We start from the raw sequence: 18,150 nt of genomic DNA, 5'->3' as shown, positions 1-18,150 counted from the left end.
TGCATTTAGTAGCTTTCTCATGAGTTGTTGCTGTATTTCGGATTTGACATTTCGTAGGTTGATATCAGTTGTGTAAATCCATGGATATGTGGGAGTTCTTTTCCTACTAACTGTATCTACAGAACTAACATATTTATATAAATATTTATGGCTAAGTGCCTTTTAATCCTCAGTGTTACACTTATTTAAAGTTTGCCATTTCTGCTTGCACTACTGTCAATAGACTGATTTGTTAGATTTATGTAAAGTGTGTAGTAAATCTTAACACAAAATTTTAATTACTCCTTTTAGCAATTTAAAAAAGTTTCAGCTTTTTCTTGCAGGGAAGAGACTTGGATTTTTTGCATTTGCTTCCCTTTTTCTCTGCTTCCAGGTAAGATATGAAAAGTCTCAAGTGAGTATATTACCAATTGTATCACATAATCTTTCTCTAACTTAAAATGCCCTGCATATATCATGTGTCATTGCAGAAGAGAATTCAAATTTGAATATCATGGTAATTGTATTTTACAGAAACCTACATTCCTGATAAAATTAATATGAACATTTGTATTCTTTCCCTTTCTATTTTTGTTTGTTTGTTTTTGTTTTAAGGAAAACCTCATGCTATATTCATTCAAAGGTTTCTGAAGCTTTGTTTTTCCCTAGAAGATGTCCTAGATTTTATTCTTTAATGTTGTCCCTGATTTATTGGATGTCCATGTTTCCCTGGATAGTACCATCTTTTGAGTTATACATCATGGGAGTGACTCATTCCGATGATGTATTGCATTAATACATCATCAAAGCGCCTTGCTCTGCTGTTGCACTAATGATATGTTAGTGTAATACATCATCAGAGTGAACTGCACTCATGATGTATTACTCAGATGGTGATGGCATTCTGTGAAGAAAAGGTTGAGGAGCAGGTTCAATACAGTCACAGGAGAAAAATTAGTCAATACAGAGTATAACTGTTTCTCCAGTAGTGATGCTGATGCTAAATTAGCACCATAGCCCCTGATCTGTACCCTTGCAGAAACACTGAGACATGCATTATTCCCGAAAGAGGAATGAATTCAGAACACTCAGCTAAAGGATTTTACAGAAGAGAGGAGAGGTGTAACCATACATATCACTGGGAAGCTAAAGGTTATATATATAGCTATAATTACTGGCTACTGAGAGATCGAATGAATCAAATGGGGCCAAAAAAAGACCAAAGTGTAGATATGTTCAGTAGCTGCCTCTCTGGTGGAGAATGTGACACACAGGGAGACAGAGATATAAGGGCTATAAATATGCTGTCTGAATTACAACAGCTGCCACTTAGAAACCCCAAGCAGGGATATTTAAATATTCTGAGACATGTAGGAAGGCTATGCTATAGTTGGCTTTTTTTTAACTTTAAATTAGATACTTTTATACTCATGCTATGTCACAGGCAGAACACCACTGTCTCAGTGCTGTGTACTCTCTCATGTTCTCCAGGTGTGCTCAGTAACAGAAAAATTCCTAAGTGTGCACAGCTGAAATACATAGAAACTAAAAGGTATTAAAACTTTTGGTGTTCAAGTTCCTTAAAATTGTGTTTTTCAGAGGTTAGAAGGACAAAATAGTGTATGGGCATGTATGGCTGGAAATCCTGCAAAATCAGACTTGTGTTATGCTGATAAATTTGTAAAAGTGACACTTTATATAAGTCACACCTAATTTCTTTTACTTGTACATATCTATCTCTTGGTTTGATCTTGGGAAGGAGGTTCTGGCACAGCTACCTTCTGAGTTCACCTTCCAGAAAGGGGGAGGTGAAAACAGTGTTATAATGAAACCTGTCAAGTTTGTAGAGAAGAGAGAGAAGGTATTATTCCCAGATTTATTTATCTAATACAAGGGATGGGCTGTGACATACTTTTCTATATGAGAACAAAACATAATACAAGTACAAAAAGTGTTGTGGCATGTTGTTCATGTCCCTACAGATCTTGCTTTCCCACCTTCTCCCTCCTGCTGTTAACTCCTAATTGCCTTCATTTTTGGCAGCTGTTTTGCAGCTAGTGCAAGATGGGTTTCATGCTCCATCATTCTCCCTACCCCTGCATTCCTGCCCTGCCCCACCTGCAGAGCCAGGGATGTGTGGGAGTGTGCCAGGCCATAGCTCCAGGACCCTCTTGCAGAAGGGTCTGTGCACAGCTTGTTGGTGCTCTCCTTGCCCCAGAACCTTATTTTGGCTGAGCTGGCAACACAATCAGCCAGCAGTCTGGGTCACTGTCATCTCTGAAACTGGAGGAGAAATTTCCTTTGAAATCCCCTCTACTATCATGTGGGTGATTCCCACACTCAGCATTGCCCACATAGTCTCCTTGATGTCAGACCAAAAAAAACCCCAAAAATCCCAAAAGGCAGCTAAATCTGTTTTGTGTACCCAGTCAGTCTGAAGAGCAGCAGTGCAGTGAGGGTAGTGCCATGAGGTGCAGCAGCGTGGGGCTGTCCTCCTGACAGCAGGAAGGGACCACTCTGCCTGTCTCAGCAGCCTCCTCACAAAACTCTGTGAGGACTCCTACTCCTGGCTCTTTCATGCTGTATTATATAAGCTTCCAAACTAGTCCTTCTTTCTTCCATTTCTCTCCTGATCCTCTGTCTTCTACAACTTGCAGAAAGACAGGGTGAGAGTGGTTTAAGATACTCTTTTGTTCTCTCTCTCTCTGTCTTTTCCTTTTATTCCCCTCCTCCTTTTCTTCTGTTCCAGTTGTTTACCGCTTCCATTCCAGCTCTTTCTTTGTATAGGTGATTGCTTTAGAATTGTATTATGTGGTCAAGATACACTTTAGATATAAGTTAGCTTTGAAAAGAAACCATATTGTTCCCATTCTTAAAAACGTCACAATACTTTGTGGCGATATTCCCAAGATATTTATCAATGCAGCAAGTAATTGTTTCTCATTATTTTCAAATATTGCTAGACTCTGCTGTCAGGAACTGAAATCACTCTTTCAAGCTTTTATTTGGAAATGAATACTTGAAAGCTACTCTATATTTCTATCACTTCTGCAGGTATTTTCATAACAGTGCTCTCATGATCCTTTAGAGTCTCTTTATAAGAAACCAAACAATAGACAAGATTTTAAAAAGAAAACCAGGAAATTAGTGAACTTATTTTTTGTTTGGATTTCTGATATCACTTTTAGACACAATAAATTTGATGGTTTTCCATAAGGTACAGCAGAAACATTTTAATTTTTTTTTCAGTATTAGTTTCAGCATTCAGATTTAATATCTGATTTTCCATTTTCCATTTGTGGATTTGCACTAAAGCCTTAATGTTGCTTATAAGGCTTATTTAGAAAAATTGCAGATGTCATGAAAAGTAGCCAGGTTCCCACTAGATATGTATAAAATATTATTTCTGTATCCCAATTAGTGGTAATGACTTTTAATAATGCAAGAACTAGAATGTACCCTTTGGGTCTGGACAAACTAAGCCCTAGTTTTTAATGTGGCTCATACACGTGTTTTGTTTCATCTAAGACAATCTGCCATAACATATTACAAAACAAGATGTTCTAATTTTCTATAAATAAAGCTTGCTTTGGTTAAGATAGAAACTGCCAATTGCAGAAATACACACGTTGTTCATAATTTATAAACAATAAACACTTCTTTTGGCAGGCTGCCATGCAGTTCCTTTCTGCTCAAGGTCTAAACTGTGAATGAGAAATGATGTGAAAGTTACAAATGGAATGGCTGAGGGACCTGGCAGGGTTTGAAGTGATATTGGTGCCAATCCAAATCCATGCTAGACTCTGTTAGGATAGGCCAGTTCAAAGATGTAGTACAACTTACTGGAAGTGGCTATATCAATGAAATGTCAAGTGAAATATATATAGTAGTCTAATTGCCATGTGGTAATGACAGAATATTGCTGAGGCTTTTCTCATTCCTGCCTTTCATATTGTGGCAGAGATGCAGATAAGCAGTTGTGCATCTGGATTTCAAATGGTTGAAACTTCAGTTAGCTTTATGTTTATAAGGGTGATGTTGGATAAAATGAACCTTTCTGGGAGAAAGTGTGGAGAAATTTAGGCATCAGATGAGCCATAACTGGCAAATTGTTGGACGCTCATTGCTTTGAACTTGAAAATGGCCCCTTTGAAGCAATTTGCTTTCCATATTGATTCTCCTCTGCCATGCTTTATTGCAGCTTTGGCATGGGATCACCTCTGGAGTTGTTTCCTTCTTCTCCTCCTCTCCCAGTCAGCACAAAGCGGATACCCTACTGAAATGGGTGCTCCAGGCTGACTCATGTGACGTGAATATCATGATCAGGCTTTTCATGGGAGCAGTGGACTGGTTTTCTTGTGCCAGTAATCCAAACACTTATTTCTTCCCACTCCTTCAGGGGTGGGAGAGTGCTAAAAATTCAGACTGTCTTATTTGTCTGAAATCAGTCAGATTTGGGTGGGAGAACCTTCTTTTGAAAATGTTTATACTTCTGTCAAGTGGTCAGCATGTCACTGCTCTCACAGCAATCTGCACTGCTAGAGCTCTGCTCCAACAGGCTCTCCAATTTTCCTGACCTGGCTGGGTTTAAGCAGCCTCTAGCATTTCCTTGCCTAGTTCAAGAGTTTTCCTGAATATTTTTCCTATAGCCCATTGCTACACTACAGTGATATATGTGCTTGACCTGTTTTTTGACATGCACAACACATTTTTGTCTCATCAGAAAGCACACATACAGTTTAGTAAAGCTCATATATTTATTTATTCCTTTTAAGTGTCAATTTTCAGTGAATTAAGAATCTGAACATTATTTCTGTTCATATGCAGAATCAGGCCCTGATTCTGCAGTCTGATACAGTCTCTGAGTCTCCCACATCTGTAACTTATCCTCCTCTTCCTGGATAATTTATATAATGAAATTGTAATTCTCCATTGATCCAAAATCAAAAAGTCCATTGATTTTTGTCATTCTACTGTTTCAGAAATGCTTTGTTACACTGACTACAAGACTGAGTTGAAGCTCACTGAAGTCAATGGATGTCCTTCAGCTAATTCTTAACAAGCACTGAGTCAAATTCTAAAATGCATCTTTCTTAAAAAAAAACCAACAAAATAACAGCAAAACTTTCTCAAATCATCAGCAGAGGGGTGCTGTAGGCAGAAGACCAAATCCGTGTGTATGCATGCATTGTCCCTCAGGGACGTTTCCCCAGAATTGCAGACAGCAGTATAATAAATCAATTATCTGATTAAAACAAAAATAATTAATATGCAATTATGACAGATGTCAGGCCAATTAATATGTAAATATTCATAAACTACCTGACAAGTTGCACATATGCAAGTAGAAATCTTTAAATATGAACACCCCACTGTGTTTGTTGAACATAAGGGCAGGATGTTTCTAATTTGGTTGGGGAAAATAGCAACATGTATTTCAAAATAATTTTGTTTTCGTTTATCAAATACACATTCCCAAGAGTGAACAATGAGCTGTGATGTGTATAAACAAATAAAGTCTTTATGTGTCTCAGCACTCCAAAACTTAAAATGTTTGCTTAAAATTGGCAGAACTAATATAAATCCAAGAGTCATTCAAGCTATGATAACATTAAAAAAATGTATGAGTATTCAGTTAAGAAGCTGCAGTTCTTCACCAAGCTACCAGGTTTAACTAATTAATGACTCCTTAATTATTAACCTGGGTTAACTGGTATATCCCCATCAATCATTAACTTTTTCATTCATTGATCAGTTTGTCAATTCAATGCATGTTAACCACCCATAACCAGATTTACACATTAGCTACTTTTCAGGTAACCTACACAAATTAATTTCTTTTCTGGGTTAATTATTAGCTAATTCCCTTGGAAATTTTTCACTAGTTTAATTATTTTTTGCCTTGCATTCATTATCTAGTCTTCAGTTAATAATTGTAGAAACTATTTTCTCTGTTAATTTTTAACCAGACATCCCTTATTCACTATTAAATAACCCCATCAGTAGCATATATGTTCCCAACTTTAGTTTACCTTCATATGGGTCTCATCACCATGTGTCAATAACTTATCCATGCATTTGACAACTCTATTAAATTTAACAGTCCAGTATCTAAGCTGGACTGAATTCTGTCTCTTTTCCTAACGCTCAACCTCTCAGAACCAAAGTGCTACTCATGAATGGGTCATATTCAGTTTTTGAACAAAGCATAGACATAGTAATTTCTATGACTCTTCTTTTTTTTTTTTTTTTTTTTTTTAAGATGTTTAAGACTGAAGGTTTCCTCCAGCACTGTCATAGTTGCAAAGGAGACTTCAGACACTAGTAAGTCCAAAAGGACTTTTTTTTCAGGCAGAGATAGCTTCCTTAAGAATATGTGGCAAGACAGATGAATAAGAAGAGCATTGTGAAATCTCCAGGGTGAAAGACTTAAAGGACAACTCTTCTGTCAGGATTTTTCTCAATATAGGAGAAGGGTAACTCTCACGGGTAATTAAATCCTTTTTTCTCCTAATGTGGCAAATTTCATGATTGGATGGCTGGAGACCCATCCTACTTTATGATACTGGTGTCAATTTCTTCATCTGCACGATGTGGATCTTGCATAAACATGTATAACTAGAACTGGATACAGTTTCTCTATTAAAACTTTTCTCCAGGAACAGAATCTTTTCTAAGAGAGTAGATATCAAAATATAGCTTTTAAATTGCAGCAGATATAGGCTATACCAAAAAGTAGTACAAGTGCCCACAGGGAGAAGGTAAATGCCGGACCCCTGTGAGGTACCTGCTCTTCTGAAGCAATCAGTTCGATTGGTGCAATATGAAATGCTTTGCTGTTTGTAAATGGCTCTATTTTTCTTTAATAATTTTCCACTCCACAACCACTTTCCCCACCTTATCTTCAAATTCCTTGTAGAAAACGATGTTTCAATTATATTTTTTCTATGGGGATGGATGACTTTTTAACAGTGACATTGCAGAGTCATTGGGGTTTAAAACACTGGTATTTATATTGAAGTTACAATTTGTTTTGTTTTATTTTTAACCAAAATTATATGTTTCAAATGGGGTAAAGATGATTTCCTAAAATAAGAAGAAAAAGACTTAAGATACTTGCTTTCAGAGGTGGTGACTGATATGAGAAGACAGAATGCAGCAGAAAATAAATGGAGGCATTTTAAATTCAATTGTTTGAAATGTTATTTTATTTGTATATATTAATCCTGTCTCTACTGAATTTTCATTGAAAATATAAGAATGCCTATTGCTTGCTAGCAATTTAATCTGTTTTACATATATTTAAATAAATATTAAAAATATTTTTTAAAGTGCATCTATAGACATAAGAGAGAGACAGAGGTGCATTTTGTTTTCCTCCACAAAATTAAACCCACAAATGTCTCTATAGTGTTTACACCTATTTTGATATCAAAACCAATCATTGTAAAATTTTTTAGAAATTATTTTGGACCACAACTTTATTTTCCTTTGAGGAAGTAGAATAGGAGCATGATGTTTATTTCATGATGGATGTTGAGAGAATAATGTATTTTTCAAGTTTCATCCTTTTAATTAATGTAATAAGATAAGTTTTTAGACCTTTCAGTGATTGGTTTTGCAAAGCAGAATTTCCTTGGTTCTGGTTTATGTTAGTATCTACATGATGATGACTTCATCCTCTTTGATCATACTTTAGTAAGGAATACCCTGTTCCAGTCAGTGATATCACAGCAGGAAAAAAGAAATGAAAAGGTAAGTTTCACATATGTCTTAGTTAATAACAAGGCAAAGGAAACACCAGGCATGTAAAATCATTTTCTTGAGAAGCAAATTAATTTATTAAAAGTTAAACACGCTCTGGGTTTTATTAGGATCAGTTTGCTGATCTCAGTGCATAGAGACCAAGACCTTTTCTTGATATGCAAGACTGAGTCCCTGGTCTGTGATTGAGAATGAGTATGTGGCAGCAATTTGTGTAGCAAAGGGGTGACAGGAGACAGCAATTTCCCTGCCCTGATATTTTCTTTATGAGAGTTCAGAGTGGGGGTCTGGGTAAAAGACAAGGAGAATCATTAGCCATTCTCAACTCAGACATTAAGCAAGCTGTTTGGCTAAATAACCAGGACAGTGGTGTCTGCTTGCTTCAGTTTAGTTAAAAAGATGATCACGTTTCAGTTTATTTGCTTTTGGTTATCAAAACCCTTTCCGAAATTATTCTGGGAAAGTTTTTCAAAAGAGCCTAAGTGGCTGAGCACGAAGTAGTCCTGGATAACTGAAATGCTTCAGAAAAAACCTGTGTGACTTTATTATTTCTAAGCACGATGCTGCAGTGTATTAAGATGCTAAAATTTATATACAGCAATTTGATAATGTTATCTGGCATTGGTCTTTCATTTCTTAGCATCTGGCTAATCTAAATATGAAGTGCGGTGTATACCTTCAATGTCCAGCAGCAGTACCAGCCCCGTCATCTGGGTGTGTGTTACACAGATCTTTGAAATGCTCAGGAGAGAAATCCCCAAATGCCTACATGTTAGCTATGGCTTCACCTCAGTGTCAGAGATATCTCTCAGCAGTAAAGAAAATCTGGTAGAGAACCTTCAAAACCATGCATGTGATTAAATGCAGATCTAATGACTATGCAAGAAATTACTTTCATGGGCTTAAAGACATTTCTTTTTGAAGGTAAAACAAACCATGAAATTAGGTGATAACAAGGTTGAGATTTATACATTTAATCCCTTCTAGGCAAATCTCTGGATGAATTACAGTCAGAGGAAACTGTCTTAAGATAGCCAATATAACTAGAAGAATATTAAAAAAAAAGGTATTAAGAAGCTAGCATAAAAGGGGGACGAGGGGGGAACCCTCCTAAATAAGTCAGAAACTAATGAAATTACTTAAGAAATATGGCCTTCGGTTATGAAGATAAATCCATAAACAGCCCTACGTGCAAAAAGAGGTAATTAAAGATTTCTGTAAAAGGAATAAAAGTGAAGTGAATAACCAGACAAAAATCCAAAGAGAAAGGTGAATTCTATAGTAGCCAAACGCATCAAAGGGCAAACTATAACCAGGTAGTTAAACTAAAATAGTTTGGTAGGCATTTGTTGCAATTCTTCTGCTATTTGCAAGTCACCGAGTGTGTAGGGTGAATGTATATCAATTTCCCTCAAATATTTTTTAGGTAAAAAGCTATATTCATTGAAACTAAAATAAGTTTTCATTGTTTTGTAAGGTAGACTTGCTACCTTAAAGAAGTGGCTGTTTTCTAGGTGCAACTTAAAAATAACCAAACTAAACCTTTTCCAATACAGAGAACTGTGAATAATGTTATTAATATTAAAGGATTTGAAAAAAAATAAAAAGTGGAGCTATATTTTAAAATATTTTTCTCACATACTTTATTCCAACCTTTTTTTTCCCTTTCTTAGGGAAAAATAATCTGTCTAACCTAAAACAGATTGTTTTGTCTGTATGGGAACTTCTGCAGATTTGATTAACACTACACTGTCAAGTCTTGGGGTCAGGGCGGATTGTATTAGAAGCATGACAAGTAGTTAATGAATTTGCATTGACTAATCCATACAAAGCTAAAGATTTTTCTGTCAAGATTAATGTCCAAAAAGAGTAGGACACACTATTTGATACATTATCTTACACTGAATCATACTGTTATTGGACACAAGATTAAGGAACTATGTTATTTTGTCTTATTGCATAGCTATACAACTGGGTTTAGCTATGACACTGATGTATAGTCATTGCTTTAGGAATTCATTTAATCACCAGTAATGTCCTGCTGTAATTCCTCTGTCTATGATGTGTGTACTGGCAGTAGCAGAGTCACTTCCCAGTCTTGCAAACGTTCCCTTTCCAACCGTTCCTGCTGTGCAGCCATTCCCAATGCAACTTGGACTCAGAGATGCTTGGTCCAAATTGTGATCTATGCCTTCAGTGTAAGCTAAAGTGTCCAAAGACCTGGTGATCAAACACTTTAAGCTTTCAGATGCTGTCTAGATGTAATGTGATTAAAAGAGCTGCTGTTCTTTAAAATTCTAGTGGCCTAACTGAAACGTATACTCAGTGATTCTGTGAAATCTCAAGAGGCAGAATTTGGTGAAAAGAACTGCTGGAATGCTTTTTCCAGGGAAGTTAGGCATGATATTCCTGTCAAAATGGTAAGAATAAATAGGTGAAACTCTGGGTCTTGAAGATGGAAAAGGATTAAGAAAGATGTCTTATCAAACTTTGAATAAAATTCCAGAACCTGTGTAAAATAAGCAAGAGAGTCAAGGTAGTATCATTCTCATAGGGGCTGTCAATTAAATACTGATGTAGAAGCTACAGTCCACAGTAACAGTAATGAATGCAGGAAAAGTACACAAGAGGAGGGAAATATGGCAAGATATTCTCCTTGCGAAGTTTTTTTAAGATGACCATTTTTTTTAAGGAATAAACCATATACAAGTTTATTTAAAGAAAAAGTCTTGCAAATTCCAAGTTGACATCTTTGGTAGATTCAGTTGTCTGTATTGTATATAGGAATGTCTATATAACCAAAGCCAAATTCCCAAAAAATAAACCTAAATGATTACTGTGTTCAATTAAATATCAAGTTAAAACATATTTCTTAGCAAGGAAAGGGGTCATTTGGTTATTTTCTTTTTGGTTAGATATAGAAGATAATAGCTTGATCATTCTTTAAGAATATTTCTTAAGGAAGAACATGGAAGAACATGAATTATATTTATTACAGGGTATCTTAATATTTAGAATGAAAACACTGGGTTTATAGAAGTTTAAATGGAAAAGGTAGTTCAGTTCTCAGTAAATAGTCCAAAAAAATATTATATTAGGATTTACTAGGGAAAGATTAGAAAGCAAACTGAGAAATTATAAAGCAGCTGTACAAATCCCACTTCTACCTGCATCATTAGCACTGGGTGCAGCACCAATTTTTTCAATTTAAAGCAGGATGAAGTAGAAATTAAGAAAAAAAAAAGACTCATGCTCAACATGGATGATGTAGGGGATGGAGACATTTCCATGTGAACTCAGAATTAACAAAGTGGGTGTTTTCAGTCTGTAATGAAAGAAATTAAGAGATGTACAGAGAGAATAATGTAAAAAATCTTGTCAGGTTGTTGCAGACATAGAAAGATGAGTAATTATCCACTGTCTACAACAACCTTAAACTAAAATTGCATCAAAAAATGGACAAACAATTTTTTTTCTATTCACAAAGAAAATCTAAGCTGTTAAACGTCTTTTCCACAGGGCATTGTGACTGCTTACACAATATATGTTTTTAAAAACTACCTGATAACAAGAAATAAAAGTTCTCTAAATTCTATGAAGTCCAAAGATGATGCCTCTAGATCAGGGATTTGTTGGTGGTTGTATGAGTGTAATGAAGGTGTTTGTTTTGTGGAGTATTTTGTGAGAACTAGCAGTGGACATCTAAAATTAGCTTCAGACATTATGAAAATGTATCTGTAATTAAGTCCTCTTGTTTTGACTTGTTTTCCCCTTTTAGGACATGGCTCCATCTTTTGTTTCAGGTAGTTAAGGTGCTCTTTGGGAAATATTTTTTTGTTTGAGGCCCAAGTCTAGTTTACTGCATATATGAATTCATTGAACAGGAAATGCTTTATATCTAAAAAGCTTCAGTGAGCTCCACGCTGCTTAAAAGTATCCAGAAGAATAATATGAAAATATAAAGGCTAAAAATTAGTTGATGAAAAATATTGGTCTATAAGATAAAAGCCATGGAAGGTTGTAAATTAATATTTAGGGCACATACTTCAAAAATGGAGAATGCTAAATATGATTTACCTTGCTAGCAAAGCTGTTGGCTGTGTGGATTACATTCATCATTATCACTTATTACAGCCACCTGAAGATGAATGGCACAGGCTGACACCAGCCATTTGGTTCCTGAGGTGAATATGATCATAGACTTCTCGTAAATAGTGCTCATTTCTGTCTGCAGCCTTCTTGGCTTTGATCAACTCTCTGTTGTAAATACTGGTTTCCTACTTCCATACCTCTTGGTACATCCCAGTGCTTTTAAGTATTGTATTTAAGTGCTTTCACAGCTGCTGCAGCTTTTATATCTGCATGCACATCTCTATAACTTGGATAAATCAAATGATAACTTTGTCTCCAGAGTAACTTCCCTGCTTCCATCACTCGAGAGTGTCCTTAGACTCTCTTACATGCATGTGCTCCTCCGTTTCTCTGTGCAGTTCACCTGTGTCAAATGTTATCTCTCTTTATGTTGTCTAAATTTCAGTGTTGGGGTTTTTCTTGTTTTACTCAATTTTATGTTTACTTTGTGAATCACTGTGAATCACTGTTTATGAACCTGTTCCTTCCTCTCCTATATCACTGTTTAGCCCCACAGACTGCCCACACAGTGGCAGATGGGAATTTTCAGTTCTTAGTTTAGCTTATTTAAATGGAGTGAAGCAATGCAACACTTCTCAAAACTGCATTTGTTCTCTAGTTCCAGTAATTGCAATCCCATATTAGCTGAGTCATCAGTATGAGCCATGACAAAACTGTAGCAATGCAGAATGCTATCAGCTGGTCAGTAAATAAAGCCTCTCCTTCGTAAGTCTTGTGGCTTTGCAGGTGGCTTTGTCATTAGAAAAAAGCACCCTTATTAAAAAGCTAGTGTGCTGCTGAAACAGAGGATATCAGAGTAGGAGAATCTATTGAAAGTGTTTTAGCAATTACCTAGATGAAGATACAGCTGATCATTTGCAAAGAGGCATGGGCAGTTCTTAACATGGAAACTGGGACATTTATCAACAGAAAAATACTAGAAACATCCCTAAAGTCTTTCTTTGTTGTATTCCCTTACTAGTTTTGTTGTGTCAGATAAGCACTACAGAGGTTTAGGTCTGTTGTACGATGGAGGAAAGCACAAACTGGTCTTAACATGTAAGGAGTGACAAAATGATTCACGCTGCATTTTCTGTGTTTCAGAGTTCTCACCATGCTGAGTGCTTGCATTGCAACCCTCTGGGGAGCTGTGCATCAGTGTGCAACATGTGGGAAGAGGCATGTAGGAAAGGAACCTTTAAAAGGTAATGGACTTGTTTTCTCTTTTCAAGCATATATTCTCATCTATAAAGGTTATTAATGAATAACTGATACTGTATTGTTGGTATAATAGTGAACTCTTAAAACATTAAAAGCATCAGAAGTGTCTGTACACACACAGCGCATGTGTTAAATGTGCTGGAATGTTTTCTGCTGAGATTTCCAGCAGAAGAAAAGCTCTAGAGCCACTGGTGAATACAAGCTGGTCTGGCTAATCTCCAGAGAGTTAGAATCAGTCTCTGGGTCACTGCTCAGCAAGAGCTGACTACTTTCAGACTAAATTGATTTAAGACTCTCTTAAGGTCAGAAGCAGACAATTCTTTAGGATTTGTGAAAAATTCAAGCCCATTAACAAGCAACAGTTTACACACTAAGGATTCTTGTCTTTCCTTGGGATTTTTTTAGCCAATGGGGTCTCCATACTTGCAGCCAATGGTGAAGAAAAATACATGTGGAAGCTGTCCACATTTTTGAGACTTGCTGTCAAGTTAGATAAGGACTTTAGCGTACACGCTACTGTTTGTTTGCATGGTCCATAATTAGTGTCTCATGGCACTGTTATTTCTCAAATAAAAAGTGAAAGAATCCTGTGTTTACATGTACAGGATCCTTGCAAAGCAGCCTCTGAAACATTGTGACTAAGTATTCTGAGGGGGGAAAAAAGGGAGACATCTTCATGGCATGACAAAAAGCTACTGAGGATTACATCCAAGAAATTTACTTGATGCAAACGAGGATGGTGAAGGAATAATTTTTTAAAATTGAATTATGGGTTGTCAGACTGTTTTCATAGTTCAGTGAAGATCTTATTTTGCAGCTAAATAACAACATTTTCAGTACTAGTTCATGAATATCATCAGAATGGGCTTATTTCTGTTGGCTCAAATCCTCTTAATCAGAAGGATTTTTGAAAAAAGTCTTGATTTTATTGTATTTCACCTTGCTTCAAAGGAGTTTTATTTATAATAATTAAATAATGACTTTATGAGGACCTTTAAATACACCATACATTTACTAGCTGTGGTATGCAGTCAGAGGGAATGCACACAAAGATATTGGTAGAAAATAATTATGAGGATTTGACCACTTGACAGCAAACTGCAATGAATCTAGCAAAAACTCCATGGTAGATCTTACTAGCTTTTAGCTACATCATGGCTTATATTCAAGAGAGCAGAAAAGGAATTCACAGTAGTGCTGTAAGAATAAGCTGTATTATTAGAAGGATGAAAATTTTTCAAGTGAATGTTTAATTACTTGCAGTTTTATTTTACTGTCTAACACTAGGTGAGGTTTTTGTTTTTTTTTTTTCAGTGCTAAGTGATTGTGTTTGCTTGCACCGTGTTTTAATTGCATGATCTTTACTCTCCTTGCACATTGTGAAAACATGGTATTGCTAATCTAGGCTGAGATTCTCCTGCTGTGTGCAACTTGTTGTACTTAATGTGAATAAGCCAATACAAGAAAAAGCTGTTTAAATTGTGTTCTCCTACTCTGATGAGATTTCAGTTCCAGAAGTGTGTCAAAGTCAGAATCCCAAATGCTTGAATTTACTACCTCTCACTTTGTGTACAGTTTCATCATAGAAGATTCAATATTGTTTTTGTTAGACTCAGGTTTTTAAACCATAATTGACTTTGTAGAGATAGGTATAGAATTAATGCAAATGCAGTAAAAAAAAAGGAAAATATTTATTGTCTAGTGGAAGTCTATGATAGGTATGTGAATGTATACAAACATGGTGAACTTCTGTCTCAGATAAGTTGCTCTGGTACTGTCTGATTAGTGATTCAAAGGGGGAGTACATTTTTCCTGCTCCATTGTGGGGGTTAGCTGCTGCTTTCCATCAGTTCACACAAACTGCCAGAGCCAAGTCTGCCTTACCCTCCTTACACCTAATGCACTTTCTTTATAAACCCCGGGGATTACGCCAAGCTTTTATAACTGGCAGCATGGCATTGCAAGGGATGAAGGCAAGGCAAGAAAAAAAGATATTAAAGCTTCTGACTAGGACACCAGGACCATCACTCATCATCAGAGCTGTCCTTGTGAAATGTTGATATTTCCAGCAGTCCTTGGAAAGTCATACTTTGCCACTAAATGGAAAACTGCAATTATGCTCTGATGGATGTTCAAGATTACAGTATTTCTTATTCCCAATTTTTACAGCTTCAAATAAATATCTCCCTTGTTTCCTGCTGTCTTACTGCTCCCAAAGAGAGCATTCACGAGTGAAGAAGTCATAGACATGTGATAACTTGACTATCTGTGTAATGTCTTTTTCTACTACCATGAAAAGTCAATATTTCATTTACATTTCTTTCCTCTGAAACCCCAATCTCCTTCATGCTCTCCATTTTCTGAATTTTAGAATCAGGGTGGGTCTTTCCATCTTGTCCTTTTACCTGTGAACAAACTTTTCTTTGTCATATATTTCTGCTTTTCCTTCCAAAGTTGCTTGTAATTCTAAAATGAAGCATTTGTTTTGTTTTGTGGCGAAATCCTTGGAAAAATGCTTCTTTCCTCATAAAGATGGATTGCTACAGTTCATGCTACACACACACCATTTCCTGCTCTTTAGCCCATCCTTTGACATTTTTCTACCTCAAGTTTACTGTTTGCTCAAGGAAAAAAAGGTCAAGATGTAGTCATTTGAACACCTTGGGTTTTCAGATCTTGCTTATATTTCTGAGGGACAAGACAAAAATCACAGATGGGTATAGGCTGTGTGTTGTAGTTATTTATTAGTCCTTAGATGCCTCCTTCTCAGACCAGTATTGGGAGCCTTAACTGAGGTCTCTGAATTCTGTATTGAAGGTGTGAGAATTGTTAAGAATCTCATTATGGCACCTACAGCAGATATCCCAGAGTGGGAACACAGGGCCATAGGAAATTCAGAGAGGAATTCCTGACTTATATGGAGATATGCATCACCATTAGGAGTATACAAATCTTCATAAAGATACCTGTATCTCTACAAGGAATGTAGAGTCTTAAATCCTCTCTAGGTTGTAAAGCAAGCACATGCCTTTAAAGTTGTATGCATCCCGAAGGGGAAGATAGAGCTTCAAAACCACTATTTCCAGCTCCACAGAGTTTATTGGTTCCCTATCAGGATTTTCCAATCCTTAGTCTTGTTTAGGAATTTCTGGCTTGCAGGTACCCTCCTGACCTGAAGGATGCACCACATATTTTCCACAAGAGAATTAGATATCAGTTCATGGACTCAGGGAAAATGATGCTTCAGCCCTGAAATTTAATGGTCACATAAGGCAGAAGGTGTAAAGGTTTCAGTTCCAGAGCTCTGCAGGAAATATCCTAGCCATAGAAATTTTGATACAACAAAAGAGTGAAAGAAAGCATTTTTCTTCTCAAGGAGATCCCCTTTTAGGCTAAGATCTGTAGAGCAATCCAGCAATTAGATTTTGGGTCTTAAATATTGCACAAGTTCAGATGAATTGGCTGTAGCTGCAGTGGTGGTAGCTTGCAAATATTTACAGAAAAAAAATCACTTTTGTGGCTGACTTTTTCTCCATCACCAAAAATCAAGCTATTTAAAACCATCACAAATGCGACAAGAATTAAGGACAAATTCATATGAACTCTACAAATTTCCATTAAGCAGGTGGCAAATGTTCTCTTTTGGTATTATAGCAACCTTTTCCAAATGTGGATTTTTTTAGTGGTGATTTCCTCTTTATTCATTAGTTTTACACCAGTGGATTATCTCCTGTTTTATATTACTGAAAGTCAAAAGCATAATTTCTTATAAAAATTATTTTCACACACTATTTTTCACTTTCCTGTTATTTGTATTTATTCTACATAGTATCCTGTCCTTTTCAGCAATTTTAAAATTTCTCCTTCTTTTATCCTTACAAATGTATTTATCTACAGATGTCTCATTTATCCAGAGTCACTGCAAAAAATAGCTGGAAGACTTCTACACCTAAAAGACCCTTCAATTTCCCTTTCCTACAAACAGTTAAAGCATAAGAAAAGACTAAGTGAGAATAAAATACTAGAAAAGATACACAAATGAATCTCTGTAATGGTCTCTCAATATTTCCCAGATAATAGAGCTGTTAGATTCACATTAGATCATGCTTCCTTATTAGTAGTCTCTACAATCCCTCTGCTGTCATGAAATCATATATTGAGAGTTTTTTTAATATGTATTTTTTGAGTCTATGTTGCTATCCAGGTTTCTATTTCTATTCTTGCCTAGTAAGCAACATCCATTTTCCCCTTGTACTGCAGTTTCCTTTTGCTTACTTTATTGACTTCATGCCTTTATCAGAATCAGCACAGCTTTTAATGTAACTAGTGAGCCTGTCATTAGGGACTTGATGGAAGCCTTCCTCAAATTGTAAATAAATTATACTTTATGTATGGCCATTATCATCTTTCTCTAGGGGTTTCAATGGCTCCAAGCTTTTGTGGTATAGACTATATCCCTTTAGGCAAGATATCCCTTCAGGATATTTCCCTTCAGGCATGATATGCTGGTTGCAGTCATTACAATATTACTTTGATTATTCTCTAAATTACCCCTCATTGCTGTACATTTTCTTTGCTTTTCTCATTACAGATGTAAACATTGTGTGTCTGTTGTGTTTTCAGTCATCCTTCTATTCAACTTCTTAATATACAGCTTCTCTCTGAGATTTTTGATGGATTTGAAAAAAAAAAGGAAAAAGTGTTTCTAGGTATGTATGTCATGTCTAAAAATATGAGAATTCAAAATATGGTTTTCTTATTTAATTTAGAGTGATTAAGTAACTAATTAGTCACAATAGCATAGAAAAAGGCATCTTTATGACTCTTTTGGGAAGTGTTAATGAAAAGGTCTTGCTCTACATCTTGATTGCCGACTGACCTGGGCTCTATCAAAGCAGAGAAGTAAATTCCAGAGGTGAAGGGCTTTTGCTAAGAATTTCCTGTCAACATCCCCTGACATTTAAGTTTAGGGTCTCAAGTGCTGCAGCTGACCCCAGCTGTCATGGCGGAACACAAGAGGAGAAGTAGGTTACTTAATTACAGTCATTCAAACCC

The 18,150-nt window shown here is 36.1% G+C and overlaps 1 long non-coding RNA gene across 1 annotated transcript; it reads left to right on the top strand.

Annotated features, from left to right (window-relative positions):
- Positions 1-321: 321 nt before the first annotated feature.
- Positions 322-17,804, top strand: LOC115905389. The gene is made up of 3 exons (XR_004060853.1): positions 322-373; positions 12,979-13,079; positions 17,687-17,804. It is a non-coding gene; the product is annotated as an uncharacterized LOC115905389 (long non-coding RNA).
- The last annotated feature ends 346 nt before the right edge of the window (positions 17,805-18,150 follow it).

Source organism: Camarhynchus parvulus, chromosome 6 (assembly GCF_901933205.1).
Source record: "Camarhynchus parvulus chromosome 6, STF_HiC, whole genome shotgun sequence".
Lineage (NCBI taxonomy): Eukaryota > Metazoa > Chordata > Aves > Passeriformes > Thraupidae > Camarhynchus > Camarhynchus parvulus.
Note: the sequence above shows the minus strand (reverse complement) of the source record. Positions and strands in the feature narration are given on the sequence as shown.